Source organism: Giraffa tippelskirchi, chromosome 6 (assembly GCF_054371585.1).
Source record: "Giraffa tippelskirchi isolate mGirTip1 chromosome 6, T2T-mGirTip1v1.2.pri, whole genome shotgun sequence".
In the NCBI taxonomy this organism is placed as follows: Eukaryota; Metazoa; Chordata; class Mammalia; order Artiodactyla; family Giraffidae; genus Giraffa; species Giraffa tippelskirchi.
In genome coordinates, this window is record NC_137280.1 from 80,746,598 (window position 1) to 80,773,434 (window position 26,837).

The 26,837-nt window shown below is 47.2% G+C and overlaps 1 protein-coding gene and 1 long non-coding RNA gene across 3 annotated transcripts in view; both read left to right on the forward strand.

Annotated features, from left to right (window-relative positions):
- ADAMTS2 (ADAM metallopeptidase with thrombospondin type 1 motif 2) overlaps positions 1–26,837 on the forward strand; it is a 258,412-nt gene that overhangs the window by 31,647 nt on the left and 199,928 nt on the right. The gene's annotated exons all lie outside the window — the stretch shown is intronic.
- On the forward strand, positions 1,284–4,570 carry LOC145509288 (uncharacterized). Its single transcript, XR_014055985.1, has 3 exons — positions 1,284–1,641; positions 3,743–3,882; positions 4,028–4,570. It is a non-coding gene; the product is annotated as an uncharacterized LOC145509288 (long non-coding RNA).

The following is a 26,837-nucleotide window of genomic DNA, read 5'->3' on the forward strand; positions in this document are numbered from 1 at the left end:
GCAGTGGGGAGCCCTTAAGGGGCTTAGGCAGGAACCTCACATGCTCACTGTGGTGTGAGTCCCCTATTCTGGCTGTTTAAGTGTCCCCCAAGATGCTGACCCGCTAGGTCAGTGGATCTCGTCTACTCTGCTGTGGCCTCTGCCACTGCCCACCTTCCCGAAGGGACTTAGATGTTCTCCGCTGTGTCTGCTGTCACTTTGGCCTTAGGGAATGGGCTGTGTCCCTCCACCCGACTCCCTTTGAGATCCGTTTCTTGAGTTCTTTGCAGATATTATTGCCTGATACTAGTCTCTATCTGTTGCCTCTGGTGCTTGATCCTGATCCTACACTTGCATATCTGTCTGAAGACGCTTTCCTCTGCACTGATCTGCTCTTTCCCTCTGGGAACTGTCAGAAGGTTCTTTTTGTCTTTGATATTCTTGGGTTTAAGGATACTGTATCTCAGTGAGTTTTTTCCTTAGGTATGTCTTGATCTGCTCTCTATGAACCCATTTAAGTTGAAACATTTCATCTAATTTTGGGAAATTTCTTCTTTCTCCCCCTTTTCTGCGTCACGTGGATGGTATGGGTTCATCTGCGTCACTTGAGTTTTCCCATATGCCTTCTTTGGCGTGATCCCCAAGCATCCAGAGGGAGTGCTCCCACCACACCCTCAGCTTCTGAGTTGGTTGGTTGGCTCATTCTTTCTGCTCCTCAGTTCAGTAACTAGGTGTTTTTCCAATTAGAAACATTTGTCCTAACTAGGTTTTTTGGTAGCTGATCATTCCTGCTCCATGTTCCCAATGTTGTTTGTTATCTCTATGTGAATACATGATGTCTTTATTTCAGTTCTCTCTCATCTCTAGGCTGTTTTGGGTATGGCTTTTCTTTTAAAGTACTGATCAAACGTGACCTCTTATTTCCCAGGGAGTATGACCGTGGCTGGTTATGTGGGTGGAGGGTTTGCGTCCCTTCTAGTGAACAGGACAAGGGAGGTGAGGAGGACTGTCCCCGGAGCTGGCTTTCCTCCTACCCCAGCAGGCACCTCCTGACCCCAGCTCCTATTCCCTGACCCTTGATACTGGCTCTCTGGATTAACAACGGAGGGAAATGAATGCTCTTGGGGACACCTACACTTTACCAATGGGAGTGCAGTAGGCTGGCTCCAGGACTCTGACATGACCCTCACACAGTGATCTGGTTTCAGTGTATTCTGGAATGTGGGGTTATTTCATCTTATCCATGGTTACCTTGTGATGTGTATCTTGGGAAGAGCTCTCTGGGGTTGGGAAGAGACTGTGCCGGATGGACAGGGCCTGAGTTGGCACCCTTGAAGGAATAGAAGAGAGAGATGTGGCTCTCTAACCTTAACCTGAGGAAGGGACAGGGAGAGGCAAGACGGTGGTGATGGATAGTTGAGAAGTGGTAGAGTTGAGCCTTGGGGAAGTGAGTGGGAGGGAGGAGTAGCCCAGGACAACCTCCAGGCTCCTGGCTTGTGTGACTGGGAGGAGGGCACACGCCCGACTGTGAGGGAGGGGAGGAGCAGGGTGTAGAGGAAGGCAAGAGTTTCTGGCTGGACAGGCTGGGATGGAGCCTCTTCACACCGTGCTGAGGGGGCCTCCTGTGTTCCCATGGCTCTTGGTTGGCCCTGGCATAGCAAGGTATGGGGGGACTCAGCCCATTGGTTGGAGAGTCACCTGGCATGGACGTAGAAGCAGGACATGACCTGGGTGTACAGACGCCATGAGGGCTGGGTGGAAGGGAGCAGAGTCCAGAGCCGGGGGATTGGAGTCTGGCCAGGATCACCTCCTATGGTCTCTGTGACCTGGCAGGCACATTGGCCTCCGCGGGCTTTGTTTCCCTCATCTATAAAATGGGGCCATAATTCAGTGAGGATGTGGCAGAGTACACACTAAGAGAGGAGGGACATGGCCTTGGGCCTGCACAGGGCGAGAAGGCAGGAGGGCTTGTGAGCCCAGGGAGCTCTGAGTAAAGCTTGGTGGATTTATTACTCTTATTTCAAAAGAGATGGGAAAACAGTGTCTGTCCCAGCCGCGATGCGGGAGGAGGAGCAGCCCTGTCTGTGCTCCCTGCACTCCCCTTCCTCCGCCCGCACTCACTTAGCTCAGAGCTGGCACCCGCCCAGCTCCGAGTGAGACGTGGCAGCCAGGAGGCTGAGGCTCGGCCAAACCCCAGATGGCTGGCGAGAGGTGCTTCCCGAGAGCTGAGTAAGACAAGGACAGGAGCCGGCCTGGTAGGGGCAGGAAAGGGCCTGGAGCCTGGCGAGTGCCATCCGTGGCCCTGGCTTTGGCACAGCCCAGCCTGCTCCAAGTGGGTGCAGAGGCACAGTGCTGGGGGAGGGCCGTGGGTGGCCTCGTGTGTCCTGGGTGCAGGGGGCTCTCCTCAGGGTCTGGTTGGGACCCATAGTGCCAGAGCTGACAACCTGGCTCTGGTGAGGGGTCCCTCTGGCTCCCCTTCTGGTGTGGTGTGTGAGTGTGTGTCTGTGTGTGTAGATGCGAATGAATTTGAGGATGCATGCAAGTGTGACAATGCATTTTGAGTGCATGTGTGTGTGTGTATGAGTGTGTGACTGCTTCTGTGTGTGTGTGTGAATGTATGCAAGAGAATGTGGGTGTGTGTCCCTGTGGATGAGTGTGTGCCCCTTCCTCACAGGCCATTCCCAAGAACTGGGCCCACAGAGGGTTTTAGGCTGTGGGTTCCAGCAGTCGCCATCATGTCTTTGAGTACATTCCTGGCACCGTTTCTTGGAGTATCAGGTTTTGACATTATCTATTGACTTCCTGCCTTAGAAGATGAGGATTTAGCTGTCTGACAACCCTCCTGCCCCTTAACTGCCCCAGTCTTCCACAGTATTTCTTTCACCAGTTTAGTCCGATATCAAGGTTCCCTCTTTTATCAACTTTCTGTCTCTGAATGTAACAAATTACCTCCAATTTACTGGCTTAAATAACAGACATGTATTCTCTCCCAGTTCTGGAGTGGAGAAGGAAATGGCAACCCACTCCAGTGTTCTTGCCTGGAGAATCCCACGGACAGACGAGCCTGGTGGGCTACAGTCCATGGGGTCGCAGAGGCAGACACGCCTGAGTGCTAACACCCAGTTCTGGAGGCAGCAAGCAGGGTGTTGGCAGGGCTGCGCTCTCACCAGTGGCTCTAGGGGAAAATGCATTCCTTGAGTCTTTCAGTTTCTGGTGGCTCCAGGCATCCCTTGGCTTGTGGCTGCATCACTCCTGTCTTCAAGGCCAGAATTTTCATTCTCTCTTCTCTGTCTTTGCCGGGCCTTCTCCTCTGTGTGTCTGGTCTCTCTGGCCTTCTTCTTATAAGGAAATGGACATGTGATTGCACTGAGGGTTACCTTGATAATTCAGGATTGTCTCCTACCTCCAGATTCTTAATTTAATCACATATAAAAGTACTTTTCTGCCATATGAGGTAAGAACATTTACAGGTCCTCAGAGGTTAGGACTAGGGTATATCTTTGGAGCTGACCACACCCTGTGGACCTTTCAATACCATGTTTGCATCTTTGCTTCTTCTGGCATCAGCCCAGGGCAGGGGGTCTGGAGACCTCTCTTACTGTGATTGGGGTCCCCAGTGCCCACTCTGTCCCCTCCCCACTTCCGTCATCTCTGCCTCCCCTTCTGCATGGCAAGGTGTTCACTGTTCACATTCTTCTCTGTGGCTGGGCCTTTGCCAGCAGATTTATATTAGTTACCCTGATTCTTTGTGTGTTACTTGCAGCCAGTTGATCCAGGCCACTCATGGCATTTCCACGCAGGGCCTGCGCCTGCCCTTAGGTGACTGAGAGCGGTGAGTGCTCTAGGAGAAGGGCTGGGCTTGCAGCCTGCCTCAGGACAGCCCAGCACCAGGCCCTTCCAGAGGTGTGTTCAGCCAGAGGCCAGCTCCTCTGGGGCTGGGAGGGCCGGGTCCTGAGCAGAAGTGGGGAAGGCTTTCCTGCTCAGAGGGCTTGGGGAGGCTCGACATCTGAGCAAAAATCTGTTGAACATATGCATCTTTCCCTTATAGAATCTGGTTTGGAGAAATTGTTTCCTGTTCTTGTTGAGATGGTGGATGGCAAACACTGGTCCTGCCCTCATGGGGATCCTTGGACCCACCCCAGAGTGGAAGACAGGGGGCCAAGGCCAGGAGGAAAGAGGTATCTGGTAGGGGACAGTGTGCTGGGGTAGGTGGGTGGCTTGGTCCTGGGTGCTGCCTGGTGAGGCTGGGCAGCTTGCCCAGGTTAAGGCCGCCCTGACCCCACAGTGTCCTCTGTGCAGTGTGGTAGCCCTCTTACCATCACGAGGAGGCCAACCAAGGCCCTGGGGCTCCCGCTTCTCCAGGGATTCCCAGCTTCCTCTCCCTGGCCCTCCTCTCCCTTGGGCCTTTGCCAACCTGAGAAAGCCCTCTCATTTTACTGCTGGGGAAGGAGACTCGGTACACAGGAAGAGCTCACTGCCCTGGCCACACAGCTGATCTTTGAGAGGCCCTGGAGAGTGTTGAGTGGCATGTCCCAGGCTGATCTTAAGTTAAATTTAATTCTTTTAAAATAAAACTTGTATATATTTAAGGTATACATGATGATTTGATACACACACATAGTAAAATGATTATTAAAATGATTATACAGATGAACGGATGGATAAAGAATTGTGACATATATATATACACACACACACACAATGGAATATTATTTGCTTTTACAAAAGGAGATCCTGCCAAGTGGATGAACCTGGAAGACATTATGCTCAGTGAAATAAGCCAGACAAAGAAGAACACTACATGATCTCACTGATATGCGTAATCTAGAAAAGTCAAATACACAGAAGCGGAGTGTAGAGCAGTGGTTAACGGGGGGTGAGGTGGTGGAGGAAATGGGAAAATGCTGATCAGAGGTATAAAGTTGCAGTTATGCAGGATGAAAAAGTCCAGAGATCCAATGAACAGTATGCATGTTAGAGTTAATAATACTGTACTCAGTATTGCAAAATGGCCAAGAGGGTAGATTTCAGGTCTGTCACAACACACACACACACACACAGGTGAGTATGTCCCAGACTTTAATAAGCATCAGTTCACTTGGGAGCATGCAGCAGTACAGGTTCTGGTTTGAGGATCTGGGATGAAACTGGAGTCCCTCCCTTCTCTCAAGTACCCAGGGGACACACTGTTATCTGGGGCTGCTGACACACCTTCTGGGCCCACCACCCAGAGGAGGAGTCCTGTCTCTGGGAGTGTTCAAACCTTCACTCCCTCCCTTCCCATTGATGCACATTTTGGGACAAGTTATTCTGTGAATACAGTTTAAAAAATTCCTTCAAAGTATTTGTCTAAAAAAGGAAAACGAGATGATCTGTTGCGTGGGGTCTGCAGGGGTTCGGTTCCCAGTGGTGGCCACATGGTGCCCACCTTTTGCCTGCCCGTGGGGCTACACAGCTCCGCTTCCAGCTGGTGCATACGACCTTTCCAGCTGGCATTTCAAGTGCTCTCTCCCGGCGCTGCTGAGTTCTGCAGATCCCCGAGGTGGTCATTTGTCAGATGGTCCTGGAGCCTCCCGACATCCCTTCAGATTCTCCTGCTGTTAAGATAATCTGTGTCAGACAACTCCCAGTGCCTGTCTTCCCACCTCCACGCAGGCAACCCGAATATTTTATAAACCAGAGAGAAATCAGAGCACCAGAATTCTCAACATAAACATTTCTTTTACACCTCCTCTTATGCTCTGCTCATGCTGAAAGGCAGTAAACTTGGCCCATTTTGTGAAACTGACCTTAAGAAGGAAGCCTCATGCAAGTAGGGGAAAGAGAGGCTCCAAAGGTGAAGCGATTTTCCCATGTTTATTGATGACCTCTGAGGTGCTAGGCACTGATCTGGGGGCTGTGGATCCAGTAAGGAAAACTCCACTCTGCTGAGATCTTCTGGTTGGAAGACAGACAGTGACCCAATAAAGAACCCATATGTCGATTACTGGGAAATGGTTTTATGGAAAAAAATAGAACAGAATGGCAGGATAGAGAGTGACAGAGAAGGAGCACTTATAGCCAAGGTCTTTCAGAGGAGGAGACGTTTGAGTTGAGACCAGGACTTCAGCAGCAGGTGTAAAGGCCCTGGGGCAGGAATTAAGCTGAAGTGTGCCAAGGACAGAAAGACGGCATCTACGGCAGGAACTCTGAGTGAAGGAGAAGTCAGGTGACAGGGCAGTCATGTTGTGGGAAGCCTCTGGAGGATATGGAGACGGGTTTGCTTCATGTTTCAGAGATTCCATCACACAACTATGTGGGAATGGAGGTCACATGGGCTCAGCAAGCCCTGGCTCCCAGCCTGGAGTGCTCCATGGCACTGTCACCAACAGCGCAGCCTGGCCCAGGAAACTCCTGAAGGCTGGTGGGCACCAGAGCTGGCTTATTAAGCTGCCGAGCCCTTGTGAGCAAAGTTTCTGCTGTACCACAAAGCTTTCCTTGCATGGTGAGCAGTGCCTGGTGCTGGCACCAGGGGATGGCTGATGGTCTCTGTGGAGGGTAGTGATCCCTTCACAGCATCTGCTGGGGTGGATGGCAGGGCACAGCAGGGAGAGATGACCTGGGGGGAAGGATGCCATGTGGGTGCTCATGTTTGCCTCTTGCTGGCAGTGAGGGTTTGGGCTGGGCTCAGGCTGGCTGGCTCCTGGCTCATCTCAAGGTTCACTTCCCTTGGCTGCCCCTGGTGAATGCTTATCCTCTGCTATGTACTGGGCTCCCCATCAGCCCCAAGGACTCAGTTCCAGGGCTGAGGCTTCTGGGACTGGCTGCTCTGACCTCAGGCATCTGTGAGTGTTGGCAATGTGTGAATGTGTGTGTGAGTGAGCATGATCATGTGCCCTGGGAGAATGTGCAAACATGTGTTCGACTGTTGTGTACAAATGTGTACTTATGTGTCTATGAGTGTGTATGTACACATGTGAATGGTGTGTGAGCTTGAATTTGTGGTATATATCTATGTGACTGAAAGTGGTATGTGTGTGAGATTCTGCACTGTGAATGTGTGTGTGTGAGTGGTGTGGGTGTAATGTTTATGTATGTACATTCATGTGAATGAGTGTATCTGAGTATATGTTTATGTGATTATGATATGTATTTGTGTGATATGTGTTTGTATGTGTGTGTACATATGATTGTGTGTGTATGCATATGTGAGCATATGTGCATGTGGGTGTTCTAAGCTGCCAGGCCAGCTTGCTCTCAGACAAATCTGATTGTTCCCTGTGGCCTGGTGGGGCCCCTGTACTGAGCCTTCCTTTCTCTCACACCAGTGCAATCTCATCTCATGAGAGTGAGGACTGGGAACCTTGTGTGTGCACCCTGGCCTTACCCTACGAGGCCCTGGCCACAGGTACAACCTTGGAGATTTCATGGCAGGGTTTTCTTTATTGAGAAAAATTCTAATTTTAATGAATTCATCTACTTTCATTATATTTTAGTCACCTAAGTTTTTTGAACATGTTCTCCTTGTAAAACCTACACCTGTGAAGATTAGGCCAAGGCTCTAGTTTGCCACCCCCCAGACTCTTGGCCCCAACCCCTTTGAGGAAATGAAAAATATACTTCTAGATCTTTTTTTATGTTTTTACACGCACTTAAATGTACTTTGAGAAAACTATATAAAATTGTTTGTGTATTTCCTTTAAAAATTACATATATATTTAAAACACATTCTGTAATTATCACCCTGTAATTTGTATTCTTCACTCAAAAATATATCCTGGGGACCTCACCATGTTGATGTGCAGAGATTGAACTCATTTTACAAGCCCTCATCCAGCATTGCACCATGCAAACACCTCGTGGAATATTAAATGGGCCCCTGTGATTGGGTACCTGGGTCATTTCCAGCTTTTTGCCATTAAAAGTGAAACTCAATGAGCCCAGCTCCTGGTGTTCTGAGGTGGCATGGTGTCTGGGGTAGATGTCATGAATGGAACTGCTGGAACAGAGCATGTGGGCATTTTAATGATCAGAGATTCCGTGCAGTGGGCTGATTCTTGAAGGTCTGGCTTTCCCATGTGTGAGGAGTGGGGGTACTGAGGGTGCTGTTTCCAGTCTCTCGCACAGCACATTATTTGCTGACTGAATTTTATTACTTCTCTCCTTGCCCTACTCCTCCTCCAACTTTCTGTCTAGGACCAAAGTTGTATTTGTGGAAGGAGGAAGAGGACATTGGAGTTGGGCCCTGAAGGTTGAGTAGGAGTTTTTCAAGTGGGAATGAGGGTTAGGGTATTCAGAAGCGGTGCAGAGGCAGCCAGACTTTTAGTTTTCTGAACCCCAGAAGAGGGTCGTGGAGAGGTATAGAGTGCAATAGGGCTTGAGAGGCAGAGGCCTAGCACGCCGGCCTTGAGTGTGGGAGACTGGGCCCTGCTATCAAGTGGTTATCAACCTTCTGTCCCTCCTTTGGACACCAGTGAAGCTCACAGACAAGGTCTACTTCTGGACATGTGTGGGCACAAACTATTCTCCCTGGCCTTTCTCAGGACAGTTGCTGAGAAAGCCACCGAGTAAGTGTGGCAGGTTTCAGAGCCATCTTTGACCTATGTGCTCTGGCTGTGTCAAGTCAGAGTCAGCGCCACTCTCCTTGTGCCATGCCTCTACGTTCTCACTGCATCACCTGGGAAGCTGCAGCCCTTGGCTGAGGTGCATGGTTGCTATTCTCTAGGGACATACACCTGGGCTCTGGCCACATCTGCTGTCTGCAGAGCCCCCATTAACCTCAACCAACACTGTCTTGATTACTAAATCAAGCTAAATGGCGTATAGCCTAATGGCTTATTTTGTCTATATCTGTAAAAAATCCTTCTCATATTTCAGTTGGAACCACTTTAACTCTACAGACCAATTTATGGAGAACTGACATCTTTACTATATTGAGTTTTTCAATCCATGCACATACTGTGTGCTCAGTCACTTCAGTCATGTCTGACTCTGTGTGACCCCATGGACTGTAGCCTGCCAGGCTCCTCGGTCCATGGAATTCTCCAGGCAAGAGTACTGGAGTGGGCTGCCATACCCTCCTCATGAACGTAGTATATCTCTTCATTTATTTACATCCTTTAAAATTACTTTTTATCAGCATTTTTAGTTTTCAGTATACACATACTGCATGTGTAGTTTAGATTTATATCTAAGTATTCTGTTTTCAGTGTTGTAAATGGCTTACTGTTTTTTGTTTGCAAGAGATTATTGCTGAAATATAGGTATATGACTGATTTACTATGTTTTGACCTCATATCTTGTTACCTTACTCATTTGTTATTTCTAGAAGTTTCTTTTATAGATTCCTTGATATATATATTTTGCATACACAATCATGTTATTGGGGAATAGGGCAGTTGTATTTCTTCCCTTCCAGTCTTGTATGCCTTGTATTTATTTTTCTTGTCTTATTGCACTGTTTAGGACTTCCAGTACAATGCTGAATAAGAGTAGGATGAGTGTGTTTCCTTCCTTAGGAGATAAAATAGTTAGTTTTTCAAGACTGAGTATCATATTAGCTTTCCAGCTTATTGGTATATTCTCTTATCAAGTTGAGAAAGTTCTTTTCCATATTGGTTAGCTGACAGTTTAAAATTTTTACTCGTAAATGAATGTTAAATTTTATTAAAATTTTTTCCTGCAACATTTGATATGACAATGTTTTTTTTTCTGTTAATATGGTAGATACATTGGCTTTTAAATATTGTGCCAGCCTGCATTGCAGGGTAGATTCTACTTGTGATATGTTATACTTGTTATGCATTGCTGGATTTGATTCAACACTTTTTGCTCAGGATTTTTGCATCTGTGTTTTTGAGGGAAATTGGTCTATCATTTTTTTCCCCTGAGCTATATTAGTCTGATTTTAGTATCAGGGTAATATTGGCTTCATAAAAGGAATTGAGAAATATTCTCTCCTCTTCTATTATTTTCTAAAATAGATTGTGTAGCATTGGTGTCATTTCTTCCTTAAATATTTGGTAGAATTTGCCAATAAAATAGTCTGGGCCTAAAGATTCCTTTCTTGGAAGCTTTTAGACTATAAGTTCAATTTCTTTGATGGTTATAGGACTTTCAGGCTATCTATTTTATCTTGGGGTGAATTTTGGTAGTTTGTGGCTTTTGAGGAAATCATGAATTTCATCAAAGTTGTATTATGTGTATAGTTTTGTTTGTGGTAATCTTTTATCTTTTTAATGCCTGTGAAGTCTTCAATGATACCCTTCTTAAAAATTCCTGATATTGTTAATATACATTTTTTCCCTTTAAAAAATGTTAGTCTTATGGAGATTTATCGATTTTATTGATGTTTACAAAGAACCAGTTTTTTCTTCATTGATTTTTCTCTGTTATTTTTGTGTATTCAGGTTTATTGATTTAAAAAATAATTTTATTTATTTTTTTATTTGTGGCTGTGCTGGGTCTTCATTGCTGTGTGGGCTTTTCTTTAGTTGTGGTGAACTGGCGCTGCTCTCCAGTTGCAGTGTGCAAGCTTCTCACTGTGGTGGCTTCTCTTGTTGTGGCACACAGGCTTAGGATGTGCAGGCTTCAGTAGTTGCAGCACATGGGCTCAACAGCTGTGGCTCTTGGGCTCTAGAGTGCAGGCTCCAAAGTTCTGGTGCTCGGGCTTGGCTGCTCCATGGTATGTGGTATCTTCCTGGATCAGGGACCGAACCCGTCTCCTGCGTTGGCTAGTGGATTCTTTACTACTGTGCCACCAGGGCAACCCCAGGTTTATTGATTTTCACTCTTATTTCTATTTCCTTCTTTCTGCTTGCTTTGGGTTTCTTCAACTTTAATATTTCTAACTACTGAACTGTTTTGTTTTTAGAATTTAAACTTATCTGTGTGTGACTATAACTGTTTGTGTAGCTGTTTTGCTGATTGCTCTAGGGACTGCAATAAACATACTTGATTTTTCACTGTCTACCAGTTCCAATACAAGTTGAATGTTGAAACTTTAGCATCATATAGGTCCCATAACTCCCTTTCTGTTCTAGTTATGTTTTCAAATGCATACAGTGAGCCATCAGACAATATAATTCCTACTTAAGAGAATAGTCTATTATATTTTTCCAGATGTTAGCTATTTCCATTGTTCTTCTCTTATTCCTGATGTTCAAGATTGTCTTCTAGTATCATTTCCTGTCTGCCTAAAGAATTTCCTTTAGCACCTATTGTCGGGTAGGTCTGCTGGTAATACGTTCTCTCTGTTTTTCTTCCTCTGGGAATGTCTTTATGTCTCCATAAGTCTTGAAGGATATTTTTTGCTGGAAATGTTAGAATTCTGTGTTGGTAGTTATTTTCTTTCAGCATGTTAAAATTGTTTTTCCACTGCCTTTGGACTCCATGGTTTTGATGAACTATCTGTGCTAATTTGAATCATTTTTTTCCCTATAAGTTATGCTCTGTTTTTCTCTGGCTGCTTTCAAGGCTTTTCTTTGTATATAGTTTTCAGAAGTTTGATTATAACATGTGTAGGAGTAGAATTCTTTAGATTTGTCTTGTTTGAGGTTCCCTGTGTTGTTGAATCTGTAGGTTTGTATTTTTCACTAGATTTGGGGATTTTTCACTCATTTTTTTTTTTTCTTTAAATCACTATACTCATTCTCTTCTCCTGAAACAATGATGACAATGTTAGATTCTTTTGGTATTTTATCAGTCCTTAAGGCTCTTTTCTTTATAAAAATGTTTTTTTTCTCTGCTGTTCAAATTGGATAATTTCTGTGAATCCGTCTTCAAGTTCACTGATTCATTCCTCTGTTACTCCGTCTTCCAGTTCACTGATTCATTCCTCTGTTACTTCCATTCTTCTGTTGAACCCATTCAGTGAGGTTTTTTTTAATTGCTTATTGTATTTTTCAGTTATAAAGTTTCCATTTTGTTGTTTATTTTCTATCTTGTATTTCTTGCAGAGACTATCTTTCCATTCATTGCAAGAGGTTTTGCCCTTACATTATAGAGACTTTTTATGATAGCTGCCTAAAAATATTTGTCAGATAATTCTAAATATATGTTATCTCAGTGTTGATATCTGTTGATTGTCTTTTCCCATGCAAGTTGAGATTTTCCCGGTTCTTCAGATGCCATGGAGAAGGCAGTGGCAACCCACTCCAGTACTCTTGCCTGGAGAATTCCATGGACGGAGGAGCCTGGTAGGAGCCTGCAGTCCAGGGGGTCACTAAGAGTCGGACACGACTGAGTGACTTTACTTACTTTGCAGATGCCAAGTAATTTTGGATTGGATGCTGGACATTTTGATACTATGCTATGAAACTTTTGGTTTTGTTTAAATCTGTAGTCTTATTTAGGTCCTATGGAGAAGGTTGATATTTTTATTTTATCAGATAATTGACCCAGCTAGGTTCAGGTTACAAGTTGTAACCTGCCTTCTATGGATTATAGTTTCAATGTCAGGTACATTTTTGAAGACCGTGCAGTGATATTTGTATTAGTTCCCTGTGTGCAACACCCACTGGCCATTCTGGGACCCAGGCATTGTTTTATCTCATAGATCAGTTCCCAAAGCCTATGGTATGCTGTTTACAAGTCAGAACTATGGATGCACAGCTCAGGGGTGAGCCTAGGAGATTATAAACAACTTATGACCTCAGTTTCCAAAGTCTCACTTTGTCCACCATCTCCCTAGTGTTTTCCAGTTTCCTGGTGTTCCCTAAGGCTCTCTGACCACCAAGTTGGGGCTCTCTTTACCCTGCTCTGTTGTACACTTCCTGAAACTACATGAGAGGATACAGAAAGAAAAGAGAAACAGATGTTTGGTTCACCCTCCTGGGATCACAGGTACACCAATTAGAGAGTAATAAGGCTCCCTTCGTAATGCTCAAAATTCTCCAAGCCAGGCTTCAGCAATACATGAACCGTGAACTTCCAGATGTTCAAGCTGGTTTTAGAAAAGGCAGAGGAACCAGAGATCAAATTGCCAATATCCGCTGGATCATTGAAAAAGCAAGAGAGTTCCAGAAAAATATCTATTTCTGCTTTATTGACTATGCCAAAGCCTTTGACTGTGTGGATCACAATAAACTGTGGAAAATTCTGAAAGAGATGGGAATACCAGACTATCTGACCTGTCTCTTGAGAAACCTGTATGCAGGTCAGGAAGCAACAGTTAGAACTGGACATGGAACAACAGACTGGTTCCAAATAGGAAAAGGAGTATGTCAAGGCTGTATATTGTCACCCTGCTTATTTAACTTATATGCAGAGTATATCATGAGAAACGCTGGGCTGGAAGAAACACAAGCTGGAATCAAGATTGCCGGAAGAAATATCAATAACCTCAGATATGCGGATGACACCACCCTTATGGCAGAGAGTGAAGAAGAACTAAAGAGCCTCTTGATGAAGGTGAAGGAGGAGAGTGAAAAAGTTGGCTTAAAGCTCAACGTTCAGAAAACCAAGATCATGGCATCTGGTCCCATCACTCCATGGGAAATAGATGGGGAAACAGTGGAAACAGTGTCAGACTTTATTTTTTGGGGCTCCAGAATCACTGCTGATGGTGACTGCAGCCATGAAATTCAAAGACGCTTACTCCTTGGCAGGAAGGTTATGGCCAACCTAGATAGCATATTTAAAAGCAGAGACATTACTTTGCCAACAAAAGTCTGTCTAGTCAAGGCTATGGTTTTTCCAGTGGTCATGTATGGATGTGAGAGTTGGACGGTGAGGAAAGCTGAGCGCCGAAGAATTGATGCTTTTGAACTATGGTGTTGGAGAAGACTCTTGAGAGTCCCTTGGACTGCAAGGAGATCCAATCAATCCATCCTAAAAGAGATCAATCCTGGGTATTCACTGGAAGGACTGATGTTGAAGCTGAAACTCCAATACTTTGGCCACCTCATGCGAAGGGTTGACTCATTGGAAAAGACCCTAATGCTGGGTAGGATTGTGGGCGGGAGGAGAAGAGGATGACAGAGGATGAGATGGTTGGATGGCATCACCAACTCGATGAACACGGGTTTGGGTAGACTCCGGGAGTTGGTGATGGACAGGGAGGCCTGGCATGCTGCGGTTCATGGGGTCGCAGAGAGTCAGACACGACTGAGCGACTGAACTGAACTGAAGGCTCCCCTCTCTCATATTTTTTGAGTGTACTCACAGGTGTGAGAGAATGTGAGAGGGAATGGAGAAGAGTGTGAGAGAATGGAGAAGAGAAAAATGAAATAAGAAAGAAAAGTTGGGTATTTCCCCTACTCTGAGTGTTAGAAAGTCCTTTCTTTCTCCTTGAGCCACAACTAGAGGGCTTCTCTCAGTTATCTGCACCCCAGTGCCTACTTCTGGGGTTTCACCTGCCTTATACCCAGACTGAGAGATACTGGAGGTTAAAAAAATAGTAAACTCACTGTCAGTTTGGTGGTACTTCAGATTCTGGTCTTCTTCCTCCAGTTGCATGTTATTGTTTACCTTTTAGAGTCCTCAAAAGCTGCTCCATGCCTTCAGTCTATGGTATGTAGCTGCATTCAACGGGAGAGACTAGGTGAAGTGTGCTCACTCTTGCTTAGGAGACCTTTTGTGTGTTGGGTGGTTTCTAATCTGGGGAGGGACTTTTCCACCTGGATAAGGGCATTTGATAGAGAGGGGAGGGAGGATTTGTGCCTCTTCCTCACTGACCCCCTGCTTTCATATTGCTGCCCTGAAGTTCTTGCAACATGCCCAGAGCAAATGAGATGGGAATCAGATCTTATCAGCCACTGCCTAAGACCTCCCAGGGGTTTCCCACTACAGAGAGGAGAAATGGGAATTAAGCACAGCTGATGAGGCTCTACTTAATGGGCTGGCCCACCTCTCATGACCTCATGACCTACCCACTGTCTAATCACATTGGCTTTCTTTCTCTTCCTCAAACATGTCAAGTTTATTCTGGCCACAGGGCCTATGCATTTGCTGTTCCCTCTGCCTGGAACCTGCTTCCCTAGATCTCTTTATAACTGGCTCCTTTTTGTCATTTAGCCAGGCCTCAGCTCCAATATCACCTCCTCCGGGAAGCTTTCCTTGTCATTCCCATGACATTGCCCTGCACTGTTGTCTTCATGGTTCTGTCACTGTCTTGTTTCCCCTATTTCCTGCTTGCTTGTTTGCTGCCCATTTGTGCCATTAGGAGGTGGTCCCCATGGTCTGCATCTAGCTCCAGGTCACAGGCATTGGCCATGTGTGTGAATGTGTGGGTGTATCTCTATGGTACTGCTGTCAAGGTGAGTTTGGGGAGCTGGATGCTATGGACCCCAGGACCTCCAGGATCCTTTCTGATCTAGGGGACCCAAGTAGGAGGCAGCACTCCTCTGCTGAGAATCTTGGTGACCTCAGCTTGGGGTACCTTGGCCTGACCACCCCATCTATTTTCATGAATGTGTTTGGATAAGAAGCAGACATCCTAGCAGCCCAACCTCTTCTGAGGGCTTTGCCCCAAGCGATGCCTGCATGGGCTTTCAATTCACTCTACGTTTTCCTTCCTAAAACTGGCCAGAGGTTGGCCAGATGCTGGGCAGGTCTGATTTTCCAAGCTCCTTTCAGGGAGTCCCTGAACCCAGAGCCAGGGCTGCTTCCGAAGGGTGCCCACAGGCTGAGTGTGTGGACCCAGCTTGTCTGGAGCTATAGGAGGCTTTTCCCCTCTCCTTTCCCCAGTACTCCCCACTGCTGTCTAGGTCTCTGGCAGCTCTCTCCTTAAAGTCTCCGTTGGGCAACAAGACACTACTAGGGGGATTCTGTCTTAATTTGTATTCCTTTCCCAGGAGGTGGGTTGGCCTCAAGTTCTGCATCAAATCCTGAATTCAGCATCCCAAAACCAAAGCATTCATGAAGGAGACGCTTTAAATCCTCTCCAGTCCCTCAGTTACTCAAGTGCTACTATGAAGAGGGAGGTCTATGTACAGCTTTTCGTCTGGGTGGGATGCCTGAGCCACAGGGGCAGCCCCATGGGGAACCCCATCACAGTATTTGGTGGAGGAAGAGTCAGCCAGTCATTAGCTGCCTGACCCTGAAAGAGTCATGTAATCTTACTGAGCCTCAGCTTCCCAATCTGTAAAATGGGAATGATACTCCTCTCACTAACTTTGCCTCATCATCTTATTTTTATTCCTTAACAACTCTATAAAGTAGATAATATTGTGCCATTTTACATGTAAAAACACCGAGGCTAAAAGAGGTCAAATAGCTCGGGAATGACAGGGCAGGGATTTGATCTAAAAGTCTCATACAAGTCTCAGCTTGGCCAGTTCACACTTTCCTCCAGCCTGGATTTGGGGATGGCACGGTCAGATTGAGCCTCTGAGCAATTCCCTCTGCTTTCTGGGGCTTCCCACTGGGGGGTCAGGGACAAGCTAGGTCCCCAGAGCCTAGCTCAGGTCACAGTGGCATGTCCTTCTTGGTCAGGTTGAGGAGTTAAATGTTTTTTGGAAGCCTTGTGTTCTGTGGGGCCTTCTGGCTTTTAACATCTCTGTTCTGGCTCTATTCAGAGGAAGGGTTTTCTCCAGAGCCCAAGCAATAACACGTTCTCTGTCTGCTGGCTTGCCTTTTCCAGACTGCTTCTGCATTAAGTTCTACATATGAGGACTTGTCAGTAATATCATTGTGTTTATTTGGATGTCGGCTTTGAAGCGCATTTTTGAGTGTACACATCATTCCCCCAGAACCAGTCTTCTTGATAAAGGGATTTATCCTAAGTTCAAGAAATGTTTGCTTAAGCCTGCTGTGCTAAAAAAAAAAAAAATGCCTGTGCCTGGCGCTAGGGACACAGGAAGGAAAAGGTCTGCCCTGTCCTTAGGCAGGTCACAGTTAGGGGAGAAAAATAGAAAAACCAGCCAAAAAATGGTGTTGCAGAGGTGCTATCAATGGGGCATGAAAGAGGAATTATTATTTCTTTTTTCTTGTTTCTTTTTTTGTTTACTGTTATGCTCATTATTAAAAGTTATTTTTTTGAGCATGTAAGTATAAGCTTATTGTAAACCAAAAACATCCAACAGTGTAGAAAAGTATAAGGAAGGAGATTAAAAACACGAAATCCTACCATTTTGACATAGCCACTGTGGGAGGCAGAATAGTAGCCTCCAAAGATCCCATGACCCTGTCTTTGGGACCTGTGGACATGTCCTGCTAGGTGGCAAGGGGGAATTAAGGGTGCAGGTGGAAGGGAGGCTTTAATATGCCGAGTTCACAGGAAGAAGACGCTCCAGGATTGTCCAGTGTCCCACTGTAATCACAAGTCATCTTAAACATGCAAGAGGGATGCCAAGGAGGAGATCAGAGTGAGAGAGAGACTTGAAGATGCTGGCTTTGAAGATGGAGGAAGGGATCACAAGCCAAGGAATGTGGTGGCCTCCAGAAGCTGGAGAAGGCAAGGAAATGGATTCTTCCCTAGAGCTTCAGGAGGAACTTAGCCCTGCCAATATCTTGATTTTAGCCCAGTGGGACACATATTGGGCTTTTGACCTCTAGAACTGTAGAATAATAAAATGTGTTTGCAATACTTGGTTACAGCAGCCATAGAAACGAGTTTAGCCACCACTGATATTTGCGGGGCCATTCTCCTTTTTTTACAAAGATGTATTTTTCATAAATGGGATTCATATACATGTTATTTTAATTATTTACTTTAGGTTTATTTTTTTCTTTCTGCCTCTTGAGTGCCTGCTTTGTTTATTATCATTCTGTTTTATAATTGTGGAGCATTTGAGGCTGTGAATTTGCTTCTGGTGACACCCGTGGTTTTTTCTACTAATTTTGTTATGCTGAATTCTCATTGTTATTTTAAAAAGTATCTGTGCTTTGGGAAGGGGGTTGGGGGAGGATGGATACATGTATATGTGTGGTTGGGTCCCTTCACTGTTCACCTGAAGCTATCACAACGTTGTTTTTTAATTGGTTATCTTGTTGTTCAGTCGCTCAGTCATGTCCGACTCTTTGCTATCCCACGCCAGGCTTACTTTGCAGCACGCCAGGCTTCCCTGTCCTTCACTATCTCCCAGAGATTTCTCCAACTCATGTCCACTGAGTTGATGATGCCATCCAACCATCTCATCCTCTGTTGCCCCCTTTTCCTCCTGCCCTCAATCTTTCCCAGCATCAGCGTCTTTTCCAATGAGTTGCCTCTTCACATCAGGTGGCCAAAGTTTTGGAGCTTCAGCTTCAGCATCAGCTCTTCCAATGAATATTCAGGGTTGATTTCCTTTAGGATTGATTGGTTTGATCTCCTTGCTGTTCAAGGGACTCATAAGAGTTTTCTCCAGCACCACAGTTCAAAAGCATCAATTCTTTGGCGCTCAGCCTTTTTTATGGTCCAACTCTCTCATCCGTACATGACTACTGAAAAAGCCATAGCTTTGATTAGACGGACCTTTGTCGTTATGTGTCTGCTTTTGAATATGCTGTCTAGGTTGGTCATAGCTTTCCTTCCAAGGAGCAAGTGTCTTTTAATTTCATGGCTGCAATCACTGTCTGCAGTGGTTTCGGAGCCCAAGAAAATGAAGTCTGTCACTGTTTCCATTGTTTCCCCATCTATTTGCCATGAAGTGATGGGACCAGATGCCATGATCTTAGTTTTTTGAATGTTGAGCTTTAAACCAGCTTTTTTCACTCTCCTGTTTCACCTTCGTCAAGAGGCTCTTTAGTTCCTCTTTGCTTTCTGCCATTAAGGCAGTGTCATCTGCATATCCCAATACAAAATAAAAAGTTAAAAAAAATATTGTTTTGATTCTAATAACCTGAGTTATTTAGGAGAAAGTTTAAAAAACTTGCAAGTGATTGGGTGTTAGGTTGTTCCTTTGAAGTTACTTCCTAGTACAGCTCAAATGTTTTTAGGTCTCAGTGCCTGTGGGTTTGAATCAGGTTTCTGTACTCATTCAATGACACCCACTGCTAGCCACCCCAGACTCAAGTTTCCTGCAAGGGCCCACTTCTACTTCCACTGCAACATGATCAAATGCTTCTGGGCATCTCTGGATTCTCTTTCAGTTCCAGAGAGCCTGTCTGCACCCTCCTGCCAGGTGTCTGGACATCTATAGTCTCCCAGCCAGCACCCCAGGCTTCATGGAGCTCCAGGCACCTTCCTCAGCTGCCAGACTCCAGAGGAAGGAGAAGAGCCAATCTCCATGGAGACTTGGCAGAGATGCCATGGTCGAGGCCAGCACATTCTGAGTTATGAGCATGGCAGATGACCTGGGTGCTATGAGCCTCAGTGAGTTTCTGAAATTGTTCTTGTCTCTGGCGTTTGCTCAGCTTTGTAAATGTTAGTGGACTTTCAAGGAAATGTACGTTCTCTGTCTCAGGGCAAATACACTGCGAGGAAACCTGTAGCCCCTGGTGCCATGGGAACTTAACAGCACCAGAGAAAAGCTGAAAGAGGGCGGTGAGCAGTCCCTGAGGGTGGGGCAGAGGGCATGGGTGCTGGGTGTGCAGCACAGGGCATTTAAATCTGGGACCAGCACAGGCCAGTGTGCTGGGAAGAGTGGATGGAGGGGAGCAGGAGTTGGTGGTGGTAGCTGGAGGGAGAGGCAGGGTTTTCTTGCTTAGAACTGGACAGGCAGACCCAGGTGTGCTGCTGGCCCTGTAGAAAGAGTCCTGGAGTGGAGGTGGCTGAAGAGGCACCTGGCTGAGGGACAGGGAATGCCATGCAGCTCTTGATCAGGTTAAGGTGGTGGAGCAGTGTGCGGTTTTGACTCAGATGACTTTCCTCCTCCTCTGAGACTGCATGAAAGGGGGTGAGGGGCCCCTGAAGTGGCTTCATCAGTTGAAGGGTGGAGAGTTGGGCATTATGCTCCATGGTTCCAGAACTGGGGTTCTGGAGGGAGGGCTCTAGGACACATCCACAGGGCTCTGGGTGTTGGGGCAGGGGGTGTGAGGAGGCAGGTCATGAGACAGGCCTGGCAGGCTCTAGTGGGGGGTGGGGAGCTTCTGATCAGGAGTATAGACAGGGGAGGAGCCCGGTGGAGACAGCCCTCTCACCTCTCAAGAGGTAGCAGCTGGTAGGGGTCTAGGCCGTGGCTTTGTGTGGCAGGGGGTTGCGGTTCCAGGGTGGCAGGTCAGGGCATTTAGTCTGGGATGGCTGAGGTGGCTGGATCCATTTTGGTAAATGTTTCCATGTGCTTTCACAAGTAAGTGAGCCCAACTTGTTTCATTATTGAAATACCCCGTGCCTCTCTGCTCCTGTCAGACAGTCTGTCATCAGCAGAGATAGGCCGTGAGAGGCCCACCAACACCATTGTTTGGTCGCTCTCTCCTCACAGTTCTCACAGAGGCAGAGGCTGTGTCACTTGCTTTGCAAACTTTGTGGCTGTGTATTTTCATCATGAATTGTCGGTAAAACAAGGGTCTCTCAGATATTTCATACTTCTTTTTAAATTTTTTAATTGGCGTGTAATTGCTTTACAATGTTGTGTTGGTTTCTGGCATACAATGCAAATCAGCCATAACTATATACATATAGAAACATATATGTATCTGCCCTCCCTCTTGAGCCTCTCATCTCCACGCCCATCCCACATCTCTAGGTTGTTGCAGAGCTCCAGGCTTGGATCCCTGTGCTATGCATCAGCTTCCCACTAGCTATCTATTTTACACATGATAGTGTGTATTTGTCAATACTACTTTCTCAATTCATCCCACCCTCTCCTTCCCCCATTGTGTCCATTATTTATTATTATTATTTTATATTGTATTATTAATACAATAGTCAGGACATGGGAGCAACCTAGATGTCCATCAGCAGATGAATGGATAAAGAAGTTGTGGTACATATATACAGTGGAATATTACTAAACCATAAAAAGAAACAAATGTGACTCAGTTGAACTGAGGTGGATGAACCTAGAGCCTGTTATATGGAGTGAAGTAAGTCAGAAAGAGAAAAACAAATACCATATATTAATGCTTAGATATGGAATCTAGAAAAATGGTGCTGATGAAACCATTTGTGGGGAAAGAATGGAGATGCAGATATATTTCATACTTCTTGATCTGAATTCTGTTTGTGATACTAAAGATTCCTTGCTTTCTGTGAGTACATTTTCTTTGTTTATCTTTTGGCATTTTTACTTGTTTTCAATTGTTATGTATTTTAAGGTTTTTTTTTACGTGGAACATTTTAAAAAGTCTTTATTGAATATTTATTGAATATTGCTTCTGTTTTTTATGTTTTGGTTTTTTGCTTTTTGGAGAGGAGGCATATGGGATCTTAGCGCCCTAACCAGGGATTGAACCCACACCCCTGCATTGGAAGGTGAAGCCCCAACTGCTGGACTACCAGGAAAGTCCCTTTACTTATTTTTTTTAAACAGCATTGTCATTTAGTTTTTAAAACTTAAATTGAACCTAATCACAAGGAGAGAAAATTGAAACTATATGAGGTCATAGATATTCAGTCAGTTCAGTTCAGTCGCTCAGTCATGTCCAACTCTTTGCGACCCTGTGGACTGCAGCACGCCAGGCCTCCCTGTCCATCACCAACTCACAGAGCTTGCTCAAACTCATGTCCATCAAGTCGGTGATGCCATCCAACCATCTCATCCTCTGTTGTCCCCTTCTCCTCCTGCCTTCAATCTTTCCCAGCATCATGGTCTTTTCCAATGAGTCAGTTCTTTGCATCAGGTAGCCAAAGTATTGATATTAACTAAACTTATTGTGGTGATCATCTTGAAATACCTGTATTTCAAGTCATTATGCTAAATACCTCGAACTTGTACATTACTGCATGCCAATAGAGAAAAAAGCCCTAACTGATCTATAGCCAAAAAGTAAACCCACTGCTAGTTGTTAGTGATCCACGCGGTCTTGATGTTGTCATTGTTTCTTGGCCTGTATCTCTAAGTGTGACTTGTTCTTCCTGACCCCCACCCGCCCCAGTTGTGGGGGTCACAGGGGAGCTGGTCTGACACCAGATGCTGCACGCTGACACTCACTTTGAAGTCACCCCCCCACCAAATCCCACCTCTGTCCTGCCCTCTCAGGACCCTGTTCACCCAGCCCCGCCCCATCTCCACCTGCCCTGCCTTCATGTCCTTATTCATCCAACCTGGACACCACAGCTTGTCTTTATGGTTATGCGTCCCCATTCCTTGTCGTCTTCGATGAATTACTGAGCCAAACCCTATCCAACCCGCTCACTTTCCTGCCTGCAGGCAGAGGAAACTCTCCAACTTAGCTGAAGAAATTTACCTTTAACTTCCTGACTGCAGGCCCCTCCTCCACTCCAGGTCCCTGCCCACCCACCTGCCCAGCAGCTGTTCCCTGCTTCTCCCTTAGTTCCCTCTAGAAGCCCATTTCCCACTTCAGGGTACATTAGGCCCTGGTACTGCTCCTAACCTATGGTCCGCCTGTCCCTGGGGCTACTGGCCAGTTCCCAACTTTCTCAGAAGCGTTGCCTCCATCCTCTACTCCCTCCGCTACCCCCTTGTATCACTGTCCAGATACAGTCCCCCCGTCCACGGGATGTGGTCATTCATCTGTCCTGTGTCTCAGGCTCCCATGTTCCCTCTGTGCCACAGTACTGACCTCGGCACTGCTGGCTCCTGACTTTCTTCCCGTGCCACTGGCCCTCTTCTACTTAACTTGGATGTGGTGGAAGTCCTTGGGTCTTGACCCATTCTCCTTTCCCTGCATCTCCTCTCAGGGCCATCATGACCATCCTCCAGCATTGGCTGGCCTTTCCATGTCAGTCTTGACTCTCTGTGTGCCTGCTTACCCATTGATGAGGGAAGGAATTCCAGAACGGAAGGATTGATTCCTCCCCTCCAGCTCCTTTATTCTCAACCCCCAAATTGAACCAAAAACAAGACCCCAGTCCTGCCTCTAATCCTGAACTGTCACCATCTTGGTAAAGGGCACCCCCTATGCACGGGCTTCCACGAGGGACCTTGGCCTTGGTCTTGATCTCCATCATCCCTGCCCCACCACTGGCCCTTAGCAAGTCTCCTCATGTTGCCTCTGAAGAGTGCCTTGAAGCTGGCCCTTGCACAGCTGTATCAGACCACCCACCTCTCCTGAAGACACTCTCTTGCCTGCTGCTGCTTTCAGAGGAAATCCCACAGCTCTGGCCAGGGCCTGGCTGTGCTCCAGCCATCTCACCTCCCCCTCCTCTGTATAAATGTCACAACTCAGCTCTGTCCAGCTCCTTTCTGCCCCTGGCCTTGGTCTTCCTTAAGTCTCAGCATAGATTCGTTAATTTGTGGTTTAACAATTTTTTTCTTGTCTTTTGTTATCTGTACTATGTCTTCTATTTTGCTCCATTCTACAGTAACTTAGAAGATATACATCCTATTTTTATCCTGCTAGCTATTATTTTTCAATTTTTAAAACCTTCTTAAACTTAAGTTGCCCTAAGAATTAGACAAAGCTCTGGACTATTTCCGGAGAAGGCAATGGCACCCCACTCCAGTACTCTTGCCTGGAGAATCCCGTGGACAAGAGGAGCCTGGTAGGCTACAGTCCATGGGGTCGCTAAGAGTCAGACATGACTGAGCAACTTCACTTCCACTTTTCCCTTTCATGCACTGGAGAAGGAAATGGCAACCCACTCCAGTATTCTCGCCTGGAGAATCCCAGGGACGGTGGAGCCTGGTGGGCTGCCGTCTGTGCAGTCGCACAGTCAGACACGACTGAAGCGACTTAGCAGCAGCAGCAGCAGCTGGACTATTTCTCTTCAAAAGGACTAGAGCATCTCACTCCCAACTATATACAAACCGAACAAATTTCACTGTGGTTAGAGGGACATCTTGTACATGTTATACCACCACTTTTAAAAATTAATATGCACCTTCCATTTTCACAGTTTGATTTCTGTGTCAAGTCTCACAGCGGCTTTAGGATGATCTAGACCTGCATAGACCCAGGCAGTTGTTTGCATTGTTACTCAGGCCTCAGTCTTCCCTGTCTGCCTGTTCATTCTCTTTCCTCCCAAGCTGGCTGGGGGCCTTCCCCGTGGTGGGGAATCCCTCTTCTAACCAGGATGGTGACCCTCTGTACAGGTCATGATACCCTTGCAGGCCTCTTGGCCATATTCATGGTCCCCACACCACTGTCCAGAAGGGGGTTTGCTCCTGGGGTGGGGCGTCCTGGGTTGGAGGGTCCTCTCCTCTTCATGGGGCAGGGTCCTCCCTAGGCCCACGTCTACATCACCCCCTTGCTCCCAGCACAGATCTATCTAGTTGTTTTCAGTTGGGAGGAAGGTTTAGGGCCTGTGTGTGGAGGGTGGCCTCAAGGGGCCGTCCCAAAATCCCTTCCAGAGCATCCAGTCATTCCCCTCTGACCCTTGCCTCCTGTCTGGAATGGCCCTCAGCAGCACAGAAGGTGGGGCAGGTGGGGTGGTTCGCGTGCCGTGTTCAGCATGTTCTGGGTGACCTTGGATTCTGTCTGCCTGAGTCTGCGTGGTTGCAGGGAGCAGGCTAACCTTGTGTCCTTAAGGGCAGGAATGGGGCTGGAGTGCGGGAGTCCCATCCTGAACAAGAGACAGTGGAGCTGTGTGGGCCCCAGAGGGCCTGGGGGTCCGCTGCACACCTCACTGAGCCTTGGACATGATTAGGGGACCCGTGGCGGGGATGCAGCTCAGGGACCAGCCACAGTAGGAGCCGAGACTGCAGCTGTACCTGCGGGGCCGAGCAGAGAGAAAGTCACTCTCCAGCCCCTGACTTCCTGTTGCCACCTCCCTTGGCCAAGACAGCCAGGGAGAGGCTGCCAGCCTGGTCCACGTCCAGCGCAGGGCAGGATGGAGGTGAAGGGGGTTGGCAGGCAGAAGGAGAACAGCCAGCCCCGAGGTTCAACCTGAAAGGAGAGAAGCCGACTCCATTCTCTCTGTCTTTTCCAATTTAGCTTTCCTTCTCCATCCGGAGCTTATTTATTTAGCACTGGTAAGTGCTGGGTCTTTTGCTAGGTGCTGTCATACTGTGAGGATGACAAACCAGCCTCCGGGAGGGTGTTCCAGGCCTGGTTTTGGATCAGAAACCAAGGGACCATGGAGCCAGCAGAAGCCTTTCCTGATCGCCAGGAGGCAATAGTGACAGGCAGACAGAAAGGGTAGCAGCTCTGGACATCTGCACGTGGAGTTTCTTTTCTTCCTTCTTTATACTGCTTTGGTGGGTCTCCACATTTGTGTGCAAAACAATGAACATATTGAGTGCCTATGAAACCCACATCTACTTGACCTGATGCGGGAGTTGAGGGCTGTTCAAGGATAATCTTGACATTTGCTTCTGGTGATATGCCTTCCTACTCAGCCAGCAAGCCCTCCTGAGAAGCTGGAGCGCTGCACTGAGGCTACCCTGCAGGTTCTGCTGCAGCAGTGCTGCAGGAAGGGGACAGGGCCGGGGCCTCGGGCGGCCCTGCCGCTTCCCAGAGCCTGTGGTGCCAAGGGTAGGGGATCTGAGGGCCACCACTCCTGAGCACCACAAACTGCCCACTCGAGGATGTGCTGAGCAGATCAGACCAGCCGGGGCTGGTTGGCAACCCTGGGCTGGGCTGTGCCCAGCATCTCCAGTGTCAGGTCCTAGCACTGCTAGGATCGTGCTCAGAACCTAGAGGAGCTTCTAGTTAGGCTTCCTGCGTCCCTGTTCATGGGATCGAGTTGCTAAGGAAGGAGCATCAGCTGAAGATAATTGGCTGGCTGGATGTGTTTCTAGGCTGTCGGCTCTGGCTACAGGCCATACACCTTCATCAGCTCCACACGCCCAGATCTCAGGGATAAAGCTGAGTGCTCAGGAGGCACCAGCATCTCAATAAAATAACTAAACAAAATGAGACAACTCGGGAAGGCAGATTCCAGTTCCCACCGGGGCCTGGGTCCTACCAGTCCTTCGGCTCATCCTGGTCCACGGCCATGGAAAACTCACGTCCTGCTGTGTCCTGCCAGCCGTTGCCATGCTCTGGTCCACAGTGAAGGGAAGGAATGTCCAACATGTGTCTGAGCCCCGGGATCTGAGTCGCTGTATTGTGAGGGAAAACACTCTTCACACTGAGATGTCAGTTTTCGCTTCAAGTCTAATTTCTGACCTGTAAACAAAGCCTGCAAGAATAAGAGGCTCCCCATATGTGAATTGGCTAATTAATCTGACTTACTTAGAGGGACGCACAGCACCCTGGACTCTTTGGTGAAGATTAGCACTTTCTGAGGAAGTGTGAATCTGTAGGGACAAAGTAACATGATGGCCGTTTGTGCCCCCTTTTTGGGAGAGCAGGGGGATGAGGGGCCAGACTGTTTTCCCACATCTACCTCTCTGCAAACAGGGAGGGAGGCAGTGGGTTAGCACCTACTCCAGGCGTGAGAGAGGATCCGTGGGCCCTCACCGGGGAGCTCACGGTGCCGGGAGCTGCAGGAGGCACAGCTGGGGACCGCTGGAGCTCAGAGCCCCTGACAGCCTCCAGGAAGACGGGAGCAGAAGTTGGCAGTGTTGGCCTGATTCAACTCGCTTAAGCAGAAAGGAATTAAAGGCAAGCCTGGGGACTGGTGATGGAGACTTAGAAATGGAAAGCTGCTTGCACAGTGGTCAGGGCACCAGAGTGGGGTGAGGGGTGCGTTTGGCCACGCTGTGGTTCTGTCTCAGGTACGTTCCAGGAAGAGAGCGTCAAAAGAGAGCTGGCTCCTGCCTCTCCTCACCTGGGCTCCTTAGTAACATTTCTAGACGGCTTCCAGCGGTATGGCTGTTTCTAGGGTATTTGGGGGGTCCTGGGCAGATTTTTTTTTCTGTATAAATAATTTGATTAAAGTGTGTTCCAAGATCCACAAGACCATGGGCGGAATTGTGATGTACTGATGCAGATTTAGAGGAATGGGGGAGAAGGGGCGCCAGCCTGGTAGTTGACTGTCCAGTCAATGCAGCAAAGATCCTTCTTAGGGT